Below are 15,148 nucleotides of genomic sequence, written 5' to 3' on the forward strand. Positions count from 1 at the left end.
GCTTTAGTGCTTAGCCCAGCATGTATACCTGCTCCTTAATAAGGTATAGGTTTATTTAGATTTTGGTCCTTTTCTCAAGATGAAAAGGGCTTTCCCTAGTTCCCTGACAGTGTTTGTGCCCTTACCTCAATAAACTGAACATTTTTTTATTAGGAAGTAAAGGAATAAAATTCTGGGTAGAACTTCTTGTCTCTCATGCAGCAACTTCCCTTCTCCCAGGTCTGCATCACAAGGGACACATGCTTAAAATTTTTCCAGTCTGTGAGTGCTCAGTAGGGTTCATAAAGAAAAAATCTATAGAGGATACACATGTCCCCATTTGTTAAAATCCCTAGGGGATTCACACTCCCCAGCCCACACTTGGCCTCCTCCAATTAGGGAACAATCCTGGCTACACTCTTCTTTCCTGTGTCCTGTTGCCTCTAGCCTAGCTAAAGCTGTCCCACGTTCATGCCTCCTTACAGGCATTCACGCCTCCTTAAATAGAGCTCTCTGATGCATTCAAAATAAGTCATAAACTTGAAGCCTGCCTTGAACTTCTCATTGTAAGAGTGGGTGTGGTGTCCTTTCTAGCTCTCTGTATTCTCTACTGAAATCACAAGTCCCTCCCTCCCTTCTGTCTCCAAACCCCATCAGTCTGTGTTTGGTGCCTGCATTAATTATTTGTCACTGCATGACAAATTACCACAAACTGGGTGACAAAGGAACCCGTGTTTATCATCACATAGTTTTGAGGGTCATATATCAGGATATGTCATGGATGGATCTTCTGTTTCAGGTTCCTTCACAAGATTGTGATCAATGTGTCAGCCAGGCCTGTGTTTCATCTGAAGGCTCAACTAAGGAGAGATTGACTTCCATGAAAAAGTATTCACAGGAGGTTTGACTGAGGACCTCTTTTTCTTGCTTTGATTGTAATTACCTATAGTTTCTTGCCATTTTGGCCTCTCTAACATACAGCTTGTTTTACTGAACCCAGCAAAGGGAATAGTCAGAACAGAAGTTACATGCTTATGCAGCCTAATCATGAGAATAGCCTTTCCATCCATCCATCCACTTTGCTTTATTCTATTGGTTAGAAGTAACATATTAGGCTAACTTATACTCAAGGGGAGACACTATTATACAAGGGCGTGAATAAGAGGCAGTGGATATTATTGAGGACCTTTGTAGTACATGCCTGCTGCAATAATCAAAGTACATATAGTTACTGAACTTTGCTGATCCTTCCATATCTCCAGGATCCATGGCTATAACTGCTACCAAGCTCTGGGCTGCAGCAGTGTATTGTCCATAACCGAAATAAGGTAATGCAGGAGATTTTACTTCCAAACATGTTATTCCCCTAGTCATTTAATAATAAGTTAATATTTTCTGTATATTTGGGGTGCTAATACCCTATATGGTTATAATCTCTTGCCCTATCAATCCAGAAACAAATGCGCTATCCAAATTATCCAGGAAGAAAAATAATTTATGGCTAATTTGTAATTAAATGTAATGTTCAGATAAATTGAACATATCTATATTGTGGCTGAATTACTGCTGTCGCCCTTCCATTTATATCAAAAGTAGTTTACCAGTATCTAGTGCTCTGGAAATTTTATTAGTCTCTTTGTTTTTAAATTTCTAATTTTAAAAAAGTATATATTCTTTACTTCTTGCTTACACCAGCATCTTGAAATGAGAGTGGTAAGGGAGATGTAAATTTAAGGTGATTTTTTCCTCTTCTCCTTTTAAAATCACAATTCTAGTAATATTTGACTATAAAATTACTCTCTTGGCTACTGGCAACATTCCTGAAATGTTTACTTATGAGAACAGTGTGATTGATTAGGATACTGTATTGGATACTCTTTCTCCATTTACAATACTGAATATGACAAATACACACACCCACACCCCACAACAACAATAACAAAACATAGCAAAGATCAAATATGGAGTAGCCAACAATATTATGTCATTCAGGTGCCCAAGAGAAATGAACCTGATTAGGGATATGGTGGGGGCTAACCTCATCAGTATACGTTGCAGTTACCACTACAAAAGCGGTTTCTTCCTCAGTTAGTGGAAGATTTCACCTGCAGAAACATAGAATTTTACTTAAGATAACCAATTGGTTGTATTTAATTGGCTTATTGCCTGGCTGTGTGAGAAAAATACAGCTGCAAATGTCACAGAAGGAATGAATAACTGTCCTGTAAGATACTCAAGTCATTCACTTTAATTTCAACCTGCTGAAAAGATTTTTTTTCTATTTCTCTACATAGCTTTTGATCCCACAAAAGGAATCTGGAAATAAATCATGGGGCAGATGTTTTGACCTTCACATCAGTGGATATTTTTCTAGGTATTTTGCTTTTCAGGAAAGCAGAGTCTTGATAATATATCTAGTGACTCAACTTATAAACAGGAAACCAAAGGTACTGTGACCTTAGATAGATGTGGTCATTTGTAAGTGTCCTATTGCTTGTGAAATCACATCATTAATTCAATTATATATCTTATTAGACCTAGTGCTATGAACCTGTGTCCTCATAAAATGTCTATGTTGAATTCTTAACCCCAAGTATCTCAGAATGTGACTGAACTTTGTTATAGGGCTTTGGGAAAGTAATTGAGGTGAAATGAGGTCATACAGTAGGCCCTAATGCAATGCAACTGCTGTCCTTATAAGGACAGGGGGTTAGGACAAAGACTCACAAACAATAATGACCATGAGAAGATGCTGGAGGAAGACAATTATTACAAGCCAAGGAGAGAAGCTTCCGTAGAGACAGCCCTGCCTACACTTAGATCTTGCACTCCTAGCCTCTATGAGAAAATAAATTTCTGTTGTTAAAGCCACCTTGTCCGTGGCATTTTATTTTAACAGTTCTAACAAATGATATACCTAGGGACTACATTTCTTGGCTGAATTCTAGATTTCTTCAGGTTAATATTTTGATGATGATCTATCTTCAGAACCTGCAGTACATTATCTTTAGCTCGCAGCCTGATGTTATTATTGAGTCTTTGGTCCTCCGGGAGTTACAGCTAGGGTCTGGGTTGGCCAGAGTCTCTCTGGACGAGTTATTTTTGGATAACTATAATATTCCCAAATTATGTAAGCTTGCTATACAACAAAGTATTGTTTTCTATATATGACTTGAAGGGAAAAAGTGAGGACTTACGATATCATTTTTCTGCAAAGTAGTTTCCCTCAATTCTCCCCAAACCAACCTAACAGGGCTTGCTCCAGCTGCTCGCTAGAATTCTGACTGATTATGACTGAAGGCATTGTAAACAGAAGGGAGTTTTTTGTTGTTATTGTTGTTATACTTGCTGTCTTCCCGCAGAATACCATTACTCTCTTTTGACTTTTCTTCTCCCCGCCATTTCTATCAGAAGCCTTTAGTAATGAGTCACTAGGCACACACAGCCACCACAGGAAGGTTAATCCTTTTGAGTCGAACAGCAAATATGTCAGGACAGCAGTAGGCAGGACAGGCTGAGCTGGGGCTAGAGTGTTCAGTGGAACTGATTTTTCAAGTTCTCTGGTGCTGGTAGGCTGACGTAAGAGCGTGGGATCTCTGATAGCTGCTGCCAGGCGAGTTGGCTGCTAACTCATTGTTCTTTCACAGTTGAGGCGACACTGGGCCTGAATGGTACAGCGGTCCAGGTGTACTTGGCATCGACAGTTAAAGACTAGTCACCCATGGTGGTAGTGATAGTAATGGCAACATCATAGGCTACAGTAGTAAAGGAATTTTGCTTGTAGAGGAAAATAGGAAAGGTAGCGTGGCAGAGGCCATTGAACCCCCACATCAGAAGACAAAAAGAAGCAGCAGCTTCCATTCCAGATGGGAAGACACAAACAGGATTTTTGTAACCCTTAAATTCCTTTCACAACCAGATTTTAATTTCCATTTATCCACCAAGACGTCTTTCTGGGAAGTGTGAGGATTTACTTCATGAATGGCACTTGCTGTTTCCCTGAAAGCTGAATAATGAATTTCTTTAATGTTTACCTGTGTATTACAAATTGACTGTGTTTGTCCCAGAACACGTGTGGGTTTCCTGGCATAGCTTTTTGATCTATTTCTTATTCTTCTTAGTCCTTTCCCCAGTGTCTCCAATGCAAGATAATTCTGTTGATCAAAAAAGTAGCTTCTCTGGGTCATCCAACGAACATTCCTGGTCTCACTACTAGAATAGTCTCAATTAGGTCCTCAGTCTCTGAGCAACATTATGTCTTATACTAATGATCTTCTGCACTAAATCATGGGAAATATGATGTTCATTTATATCTTTCCTCCACTTAAGCAAGGTACCTAAACCCCATTTTGAGGGCTACAGAGAGGACTACACTGAGACTTGGCAAAGTCCTATAGAAGTTTTGGTTTCTTATGGTAAACTGTAAGTATATAGTTTATTAATGATGCATCAGACAGATAAACATTTGATGAGCAAAGCTTCCTTAGGTTTCCCAGCTCCTCACAGGGAGTGGGCTTGAACTGATGATCATTTAGGCTATTTTTCAATTGTCTCCCAATCTCTTTCCTCTCAGCACCATCTCTGACCTGCCTCGTAGCCCAGGATTCTAGTTCTGTGGACAGAATCACACAGGGGTGTGTGTGTGTGTGTGTGTACGTGTGTGTGTGTGTGTGTCTCCCTGTATGTCTTTAAACTGGTATCTATCCAAGGCATTCACAGGAGTTCATAAAATAGGAGAAAAGAAAAATACAGATATTTTCTCACTGAACAACCTTCTAATTCATGGATTGCATCCACACATTTATTTCAATGATTATTTAATATGCTTCCATTGCTTATGAGAAAAAAATCCATACCTTGTAACATGAAATTTAAAGACATAGCAATCTGCTACATCATGGCTTTCTGACTACTTCCCTGACCTCTGCTATACCTTCAGGTATAAAGATTTTTTATACCTTAGTGCCATTTTAATATAGCGCTTTTGTTTAAGCTACCCTCTTTCTCCACCTTGATTATCACCCTGCACTTACCTAATTATTACACAGTTCAGCTAATTATCTCCAACTTAAACATCATAAATCTCCAACAAAACACCATATGTCAGGTGTCATAATTTCAGGGAGCTCTTTAACATGCTACTTCTTAAGCTTTTAAATGTGTCTCTACTGTGCTATCAATAAATTTTGTACAAATGTACAAAAACAGTAGAATAAATACATAAATCATGGTATATTTATACCACGAAGCATAGTACAACACTAAGAATGGATAATTCTTGTAATCATAGTGTTAAAGTAAAGATTCCAGGTATGAGAGAGTACCTGTTGTACGAGTCCACTTTTATAAATTTCAGAAACAGGCTACAGTGTTAGAAGTCAGGAAAGTGGATACCTTGGTAGTGAGTAGCGGAGAAGCGCAGATGGGAATGCTGTGGGACTGAGAAATTGTAAACATTGCTTAGTGGAGTGAGGAAGAGGTAAACAAATGGAAAGATAGACCACATGCACTGTTGCTAAAATGCAATACTGTTATCAATTCTCTATAAATTGACCTATAGATTCAACAAGATATCAACAAGACTTTCTATGCCAGCTGTTATAAAAGCACTAACATAGATTATATAATTTACCTTTAATTGAAAGGGACTTGGAATAGTCAAAACAAATAGAAAAAGAAGAATACAATTGAATATCTCAAAGTTCCTGGTTACAAGACTTAGTATAAACTACAATAATCAAAATAATGTAGTAAAATATTGGCATGTGGATATACAAAAATATAATCATAATAGATAACCAAGAAATATACCTACATATAATTCAGTTAATTGACTTTGCTTAAGTTGAGTGAAGTAATGATTAATATGTGCTTTTTTAAAAAAAATTAGGGCTGCAAAGACTGTAGACACACTAAAAGAATACTAATCACTACTTCACATTATGGACAAATATTAAAGTGACATGTATCTATATTTATATATTTTCTTTTAATAAAGATAAAATATTTATAACCATTAGGTAGAATAATATTGTAAACAGCAGAGAAAACAGTGAAAATAACACTTTAAAATATCAGAAAATTAGGCATTATTAAAATCAATAATATTTGTCATTAAAAGACACTATTAAGAAAATGGATAATTCACAGACACAGAGAAAATATATTCAATGCGTATACCTAATAAAATATTGAAAACTAGAGTATATTTTATTTGCATGAATTCAATAACAAAAAGAAATTAACATAAATAGTGACAATGAGGAATGATATAGGACCCAGAGTTCACCAAAAAATAAATATGATTGTTCAATAAGGCCTTGAAAAAGTGTTCAGCTATATCAATTTTAGGGAAAATGGCTGAAATTTAAAAGATTATACGTAAAAGACTATAATGGCCAAAATTAAAAGAAAGAGAAGCATAAATATGTAGAAGAATGTGGAGCTCCTGAGACTTTCATATATTCATGGTGCAGGTACCAAAAAGAACCAGCTAAGAAAGTGTGTCTTTGTTTGTTTTCTGCTGCTTATAGAATATATCTGAAACTGAGTAATTTTTTTAAATGAATGTATTTCTTATAGTCATGGAGGCTGAGAAGTCCAGGGTCAAAGGGTCACACCTGCTGAGGGACTTTTTTCTAGTAGGACTCTGCAGACTCCCAAAGCAGTGCAGAGCATCACATGGTGAGGAGGATGAGTGTGCTAGTTCAGGCATCTATACCTCTTCTTATAAAGAAAGCCACATCCCACTCTCATGTCAGCTTATTAATCCATTAACCCATTAACCAACAAATCCATGAATGGATTAATCCATCTATGCAGACAGAATGCTTGTGACGTAATCACCTCTTAGAGACTCTAACCCTTCAATACTGCCACATTGAAAATCAAATTCCAGCATGAGTTTTGAAGAGGACAAATACTCAAACCATAGCCTCTTGTTTCTCTTGGATAATCTGGAATTTTTAGACTGCAGTCATACAGAGGAAAAAGGTAGTTCTGAGCTTCTGTAACTTATAATTAACTCATTTCCCTGCATTTGGAGTGCAGGGGATAAAAGTTGAACATCACAATGAAAAATGGTATACATAAGAAGTTCAGATGTAAAACAGAAGCCTAGAGAGAAGAAGTGGTAAGCTCACTTGCTTGTGTTGATCAGTATATTACGTGGCACATTTAGACATAGAGAAGGAATCCAGAGAGTAAAAATAGTTTTAACCAATACATCCTTGCATTCCCCTTATGCTGAGCAAAGAAAGCTGATGTGGTGGTCTCTTACTGTTCTTTAAATAAAATAGCAAGTTGTTACTTTAGCAATTTATCATGCCATTTATTAAAGTACTTTATATTTTGTGACAAATTTGGCTGGATGGGTAGAGATGAGCTTTTCTTACTTAGATGTTCACTTTTGGGACAACTTTAAAATACACTTTTATTACTTTTTGTTTCCTCAAGTTCATGCTCTGTGGGAGGCGATCTATTATAAGGTAGATTTGTTCAATAGGTCCTGCAGGGCTTGACAAATACATGTCTCTAGCGATGTTATTTTGGTGGTATAAAATACAAAGAAAACTACTAAATAAATGTAGGAAATAGATATAAAATATACACAACGAATATGTTTTTATTTTAGATATTTAGAAATATGAAGATTAACATCAAAGAAAGCTCATCCATTGCTTTTCCAAAATGTAGAATTAGCTTGATAAAATATAATTCCTAAAAGGCATATATTTTTGCATTTTAGCTGTCTCTCTAATAACTTAATGAAAACCAATTTTCCAAAATTATTGACATTATTATTATTATTATTATTATATGGAGTCTCACTCTGTCACCCAGGCTGGAGTGCAGTGGTGTAATCTTGGCTTACTGCAAGCTCCGCCTCCCGGGTTGATGCCATTCTCCTGCCTCAGTCTCCCGAGTAGCTGAGACTACAGGCGCCCGCCACCATACCTGGCTAATTTTTTGTATTTTTAGTAGAGACGGGGTTTCACTGTGTGAGCCAGGACAGTGTCGATCTCCTGACCTCGTGATCCGCCCGCCTCAGCCTCCCAAAGTGCTGGGATTACAGGCGTGAGCCACCGTGCTCGGCCAAGTTTTATTATTTTTAATACAAATTGTCACACTATATCTAGAGAAGAATACAATTTTAGCATTTCTAGACCATATTCTTAAGATATATGTTTCTGAATAAATCTCAATATCTTTTCAGCCATTATTCAACAGATAAACTTTGTGGGTTACCAGAAAATAGTCTTAGGTATGAAGTCAAATAAACAACAAAATTATCAGCATATTGTTAGCAGCCATCTGAACTTCAAACCTTATATCTTTAAATGTATGACTTCTTTCCAGTTTAATCAACAACATTAAAAATATTATTATCATTATTATTTCATCCAAAGAGTAGCAATATAATTTCCTAGTTATATGGAAACTCTGAAGTCAAAATTCCTCGATTCAAATCCTGACCTTGGCACTTACTAACAATGATACTAGGCGAGTTACTTTGTCTTTTTGCACCACAATTTAGTTTTGCCACGTACAGAATTAGTCTAATACTATCCACATTACACATTTTGTGCGAATTCAATTTGTTTATCCATGTAATGAGCTTTGAACAGTGTATGGTGCACACCATGCAGTTTATAAGTGATTATTATTAATATAATTTTCATTCTCTTTGAGAAAACAAAATGTTATCATGACAAAGCTACTTCGGTTCAAGTTTTTTCCAGCCATTAATACAGCCCATCAAACACAGTTAGTTGTCTCTTTCATTAACTTCTGTCTAGCTAACTACCTTCGTTACATTTCTAAAACCTGCTTTCTGCTTCGTTGAGAATATTGATTCCAATTTTAAGCAGATGTCCTTCAGTTTTACATGATGGAAGTCATTTACCTATACTTTGAATAACAGTTCCACCTCCTCTTTCCGGACTTTGTTCCTCAGTCATTTACCTAGTTTATTTATGTTGTTTTTCTCATTCTTTCTATATCCTTAACTAATGCACATATTCAAGTATCGTCACTCCTTTATCTCTTGATACTTTACCAAGTGTCATCCCTCCCCACTTTACCCCTAAAGAACACACCCTAAATGCACTCTCCACTGCCTCACTTCCAGTTTTTGTATGTATCTCTGTTATGTCTCTGGAACAATTCCCATTAATAGCAGCTGCAACTTTAATGGTGCTATATGAAATCAGCAAGTATAGCTTTTGTTTTTAAACGTACATCACTGCCAAATTTCAAAATGTTACTCATTTGTTTTTGCAGCTCTACTCCCTCAATTCCATGACTCAACATGCTCCTTGTTCTTACACCTTTGTGCGTAAGAATTTTGCAACATCTCCTTTGTGGGCTATTAAACTTTGCCGTGTCACTTAAACGCTGGTCTTTTGAAGGGTTCTGCACAAACACTGTTCTCTTAATCTTAAAGCCTCCTTCCTTTCTTGGAATTTTTTCTACCAATTCCATATATTAACATTTTTCCAGTCCATGTAACACTTCCATACAGTAAAATGCACATATCTAATGTACAGAGTTGAATAATCTTTGACAATGTCATCCTAATCAAAGTATAAAATATTTTATTTATCTCAGAATGTTACACTATGTTCCTCTAAAATGTGCTATGTATTAAAATATTCAATTTAACTTAAATAAAAATCTTCAATTGTTTAATAATTTAAAAATGCACATATAGATCATATGTCATTCTGTTTTTAGTGTTTTGGGTACAGTTCATAACATTTTCCATAGTGGCTGCACCATACTTTATCTTCATCAACAATGTATAGTGATTCCAATTTCCTTACATCCTCATCAACAATTGTTATCTCTGTCTCTCACTCTCTCTCTATATATACACACACACATATATATGTATGTGTGTGTATATGTATATATATGTATCTAGGTATATATGTAATATATAAAATATATGTTATATATAGGTTTAATATATATTATAGATATTATATATTACATATATCTTATAATATGTAACAATACCTCCTTGTGTGTGTACCATATATTACTTCCTGGTATGCATTCCAAAAAAACTGAAATCAAGATTTTTGAATACATACCTGCACTTCCATGTTAATTGCAGCATTATTCACAGTAGTCAAGATATGAAAACAATCCAAATGTTTACAAACAGATAAATGGCTTAAAAAATATTGTATATACTGCCGGGAATGGTGGTTCATGCGTGTAATCCTAGCACTTTGGGAATTCGAAATGGAATGATTACTTGAGCCCAGGAGTTTGAAACCAGCCTGGGCAACATAGTGAGACTCCATTTCTACAAAAAATTAAAAAATATATATTAGCTGGGTATGGTGGTGCGTGCCTGTAGTCCCAGCTACTTGGGAGTCTGAGGCAGAAGAATTGCTTGAGCCTGGTAAGTTGAGGCTGCAGCAAATTACTATTGTTTCCCTCTATTCCAACCTCACAGCAAGACCTTGTGTTGAAATAATAATAATAATAATGAATATAGCATATACATACAATGGAATATTATTCAGCCTTTTTTTAAAAAAGGAAATATTGTAGTCCCAGCTAGTCAGAAGGCTGAGGCAGGAGAATGGCGTGAACCCGGGAGGCAGAGCTCCTAATGAGCCGAGATCGTGCCATTGCACTCCAGCCTGGGTGACAGAGCAAGACTTCATCTCAAAAATAAATAAATAAATAAATAAATAATTTTTTTTTAGAAAAGGAAATATTGTCTTTCATTACAACATGAATTCATGTAACTGGTAGGACATTATGCTAAGTGAAATAGACCAGTTACATAAAAACAAAGACCACATAATTCTGTTTATGTAAGATGTCTAAAATAAACTCACAGAGCAGGGAATAGAAAGATGGTGACCAGGAGCCAAGGACAAGGAAAATGGGAAATTGTTACTCAATGGGTATAAAGTATCATTATGTGAGAAATACCAGTTCAACAAATCTGCTGTACAGCATACTACCTATACTTAATACAGTATTTTGCACTTTAAAATGTTAAGGGGATAGGTCTATTTTAAGGGTTCATGCCACAAAACACATGCATACCCACATAAGGAAATTTTTAGAGGTGGTATATATGTTTAGTACTTTGATATCTTTAGTAATGTTATCATGGTGTATACATATATCCAAATTCATCAAAATATATACATAAAACATGCAATATTGTATATATTAATTATATCTCAGTTTATTTGGCTCAGAAAACAAAAAATCAAACTTTATGAAATTAGATATAGTCATATATAGAGAAATATTTATATAATTAAATGCTTATTTTGGAAAAGAACAATCTCAAATCAAAATCTTAATATTTTTTATACAGAAAACAAACAGTAAAGTAAACCCAAAGCAAGACAGGAAGACAATAATAAAAATAACAGAAATCAATGAAATTAAAAGCATAAAATAATAAATAAAAATCAATTAGACCAAATATTGCTGCTTTGAACATAAAAATAAAATTGATAAAACTTTAGCAATGCTAATGAGATGGATGGGAGAGACAGACAGAGAGAGAGAGAGAGAAAGAGAGAATAAGAGAGAGAAAGAGAGAAATTATCAATATTAAGAATGAAAAACAGAGTACCACTCTAGATTCTCTAGATATCAAGAGGATTATAAAGCAATATTACACATGACTTCATGCCAATAAGTTTACTGAGGTAAAATAAATGAATTCCTTGAAAGACACAAACTACCAAAGTTACTCAAGAAAATATAGAAAAGGAATAGCTTTGTAAATAGTAAGAAAACTGAAAAATTTAATTAAAACATCTTCACATAAACATATGTGCACACAGACGCATATTCACAAGCAGACCCTCAAATCATCATGCCCAAATGGTTTCACTGGTAAAATCTTACAAATATTTAAAGAAGAAATAAAAATTTCTACATAAAACATTCCAGATAATAAAAGAGAAGGAATTATTAACATTAACCAACTCACTTTCCATAGTATTACTCTTTTTGTATCAATTCTTCAGATTTTGAAATTTCTATATATATTCAAGTTCACTCTTTTTTTGATAATTCTAATGTAATGCTGAAACTTTTTATCTGATTTTTATTTTAGTTAATAAATTTTAATTTCTAGGATTTTCTTTTTTAAATTTCTGTTGAGTTTCTTCACCAATAGTATATTATCCCTCAGTTATTGAAAGTATTTTCTTTTAATACTTGAGAATATTTATGATAGCTGATTTGAATTCATCATCTGCTTAATCCAACATTTAAGCCACTGTGAGTCAATTCTGTTGACTGATTCTTCTGAGTTTGCATCTCACTTTCCTGTGTCATTGTGTGTTTAGCAATATTTAGTTGAAAACTGAGTATTTTATACAATACGTTGTAGCAACTTTATATTCTGTCACATTTTTCTGTTAATTTTTAATTCTAGTAGATTAATAACTAGCATGGCTTCTCTCTGAAACTGTGTCTCCCTGTGGTATGTAGCAGCTGATTATCTCTACTCTAGTATGATAACTTCGAACAGTGGAATTTTTTAGCTTGGTCTTCATATATTTCCCTTGGTCTTCAAATAATTGGTGCTCAGCTAAAGATCTAAGCAGAGATGGAAACTAAGCCTTCTTTTGGCTTCCATGCTTCTGAGGTTGTTCCTTTATTTTCAGAGTATTTCATTCATTCCCTTATAATCTGTACTCTGACATTTCAAAGCTACTCAGCATCACATTTTTGCTAACTGAGCTGTGACTGGTTGAGAATGTAGTCAGTTAAATGAAGCAACAAACTGACACACAAGCTTCCTGAAGCTCTCACTTTCATGAGTGAACTCTCTTTTGGTATCTACTTGCTTTTTTTATTTTTTAACTACTAAGACAGAGATCTCCTTTTTTGCATTCATAATTTAGCTTTGAGTCTCATATTTTGGGGAGACTGCACTGATTGGGTTCTCACAGTTTCTGTGGTTCTTACACAGACCCTTTCATGCTTCTTTTCAAGCCCTGAATTCTGATTTTATTGCCTTTAGCAAGTAGTGCTATGACTTTTCCTGCCTGGTTTATCTTGGTTTTGGAAATTGAGTTGTGCCCTCAAACTAATAAACAAAAACTGTCAATAAATATCACATTCAGTTGCATTTTCATACTTAAATTATTCTACAACTTCTGTTGCATATTGGATACTTTCCAGTGTCTTTTACTTTTTACTAGTTTTTATATTTGTTTTTCCACACTGATCACATTGCTATTTATCTCCTTTGGCATTACCAAAAGTCCTGTCTCTTTTTTTTTTTTCTTACAGACCATGTTTTCATACCTTCATTAAGGTATATTTCTGTCTAAGTCCATTTGTGCTACTCTAACAAAATACCACAGACTGGGTAACTTATAAAAAAACAGAAAACGATTTCTCACAATTCTCAAGGATGAGAAGTCCAAGATCAAGGTGCTGACAGGTTCAATCATCTGGTGAGGATTCTATTTCTGCTCTCAACATGGCACCATGAACTCTGAATTCTCCTCAGGGGATAAAAACACTGTGTCCTCAAATGGCGAAAGGCAGAAGGCAAGCTGGCAAATTCGTGTGAAGCCCCTTTTATGAAAGCCCTAATCCTACTCACAAAAGGAGGAGTCCTCATGATCTAATCACCTCCTAAATGTGCCATCTCTTGGTACCATCACATTGGCATTAAGTTTCAGTGCCTGAGTTTTGGAGGAAAAATATTACTATAAAACTTATAGCAACTGATATAAAAATTCACATACAGTATTTTAGGAATACATCTTGAGTTGGGACATATGCATGCATCCATAAAACCATCACTACAATCAAGCTAATAAACATTTAAAAACCTCAAAGTTGTGTCCCTTCTATATTTCTTTCCCCCATTCCTTGCCCTCCTATTCCAGGCAATTACTGTTCTGATTTCCATGACTACAGATTAATTTATATTTTCCAGAGTTTTACAGAAATTTAATAATGCAGTATGGACTATTTTATTTAATGTTTTTACCGCACTTATTTTGTGATATAGCCACATGGATACTTTTATCATGAGTTTACACCTTTTTATTGTAGAATGGTTTTCCATTTTATGAATATAACATTATTTATCTATTCATTTACCTGTTGATTGGCATTTAATTTATTTCAATTTTGGGGTTACTATGAACAAATTATATGCAAATTTTCTTTAATGACATAGACTTTCATTTATCTTAGGTAAATATCTAAGTGCAGAATGGCTGAGTCATATGGTTTTGTGTATGTTTAATATTTTAAGAATCTCCATATTGTTTTTGAAAGTAATTGTTTTAAATTCCAAGCTTTAGTGCATAAGTGTTCCAGTTGCTTTACATCTTTGCCAATACTCCTTTAAATTATCTTGATTAATTGGTGGTAATGGTATCACAGGAGTATCTATATATCAAATTTTATCAAAATGCACACTTTAAATGTAATTTATATACTATAACAATCATTAAAAATGTGAAGACTACTTATTTCTATGAATTATAAAACCATTTTTTCTGTGAACTACATCTTTAAGTTTTTAAATAGAAGTATGCATTTATTTAATTTCTGCAATGTGTATGTGCTTTTCCCCCACACAGTAATTCACTGTTCGTTATAGGCTATACCAGATGAAAGAAAAATGTTTTCCTTACGTGGCATGCTCTGCATTTGCTTTTTTGTTTGTGTGTTTGTTTTGGACTACAATAAAATTGTGTATGTAATGAGAATAAGAGTCAGAAAATAATTTCTGAACTTCGCAAGCCTCTGATCCCTAACTCAGATCTCCTGCTGGGTTATGCCACGTTGTTGATCAACAAATCTTTTACAGGTTTGGTGTTAGATTTTGATACATGGAGAGGGTGAGGAGCATCTAAATACAATCTGCTGCCCCTGGATAGTTTACCTCGAGCCTTAGGCAGCATTTTACAGCTACTCAGTGAGTTACAAACAGCAAAGTTTAAGGGCACATTTTGCTATCCCCATAGGCAGCCAGAGAGCAAGAAAGATGAGCAACATCTGATGCTCACTACTTGGTTTTTCAATGCAAAATGTACTTGAATATCTCTATTGTAACAACCAGGAGGAGGGTGTGTTCCTGTCGATAGTTGACAAGGAATCTGTTGCACTGCTGGAGGCATTCTTATTCTAAGTGTCCAAGAAA

General features: G+C 34.9%; 1 long non-coding RNA gene across 1 annotated transcript in view; it reads left to right on the forward strand.

Annotated features, from left to right (window-relative positions):
* LOC105555231 overlaps window positions 1–15,148 on the forward strand; it is a 121,266-nt gene that overhangs the window by 94,633 nt on the left and 11,485 nt on the right. The window contains exons 2-3 of the long non-coding RNA XR_001008439.1: window positions 1,242–1,307; window positions 4,313–4,401. This is a non-coding gene — a long non-coding RNA (uncharacterized LOC105555231). The remainder of the gene's footprint in view (window positions 1–1,241; window positions 1,308–4,312; window positions 4,402–15,148) is intronic.

Source organism: Mandrillus leucophaeus, unplaced genomic scaffold (genome assembly GCF_000951045.1).
Source record: "Mandrillus leucophaeus isolate KB7577 unplaced genomic scaffold, Mleu.le_1.0 Scaffold675, whole genome shotgun sequence".
Lineage (NCBI taxonomy): Eukaryota > Metazoa > Chordata > Mammalia > Primates > Cercopithecidae > Mandrillus > Mandrillus leucophaeus.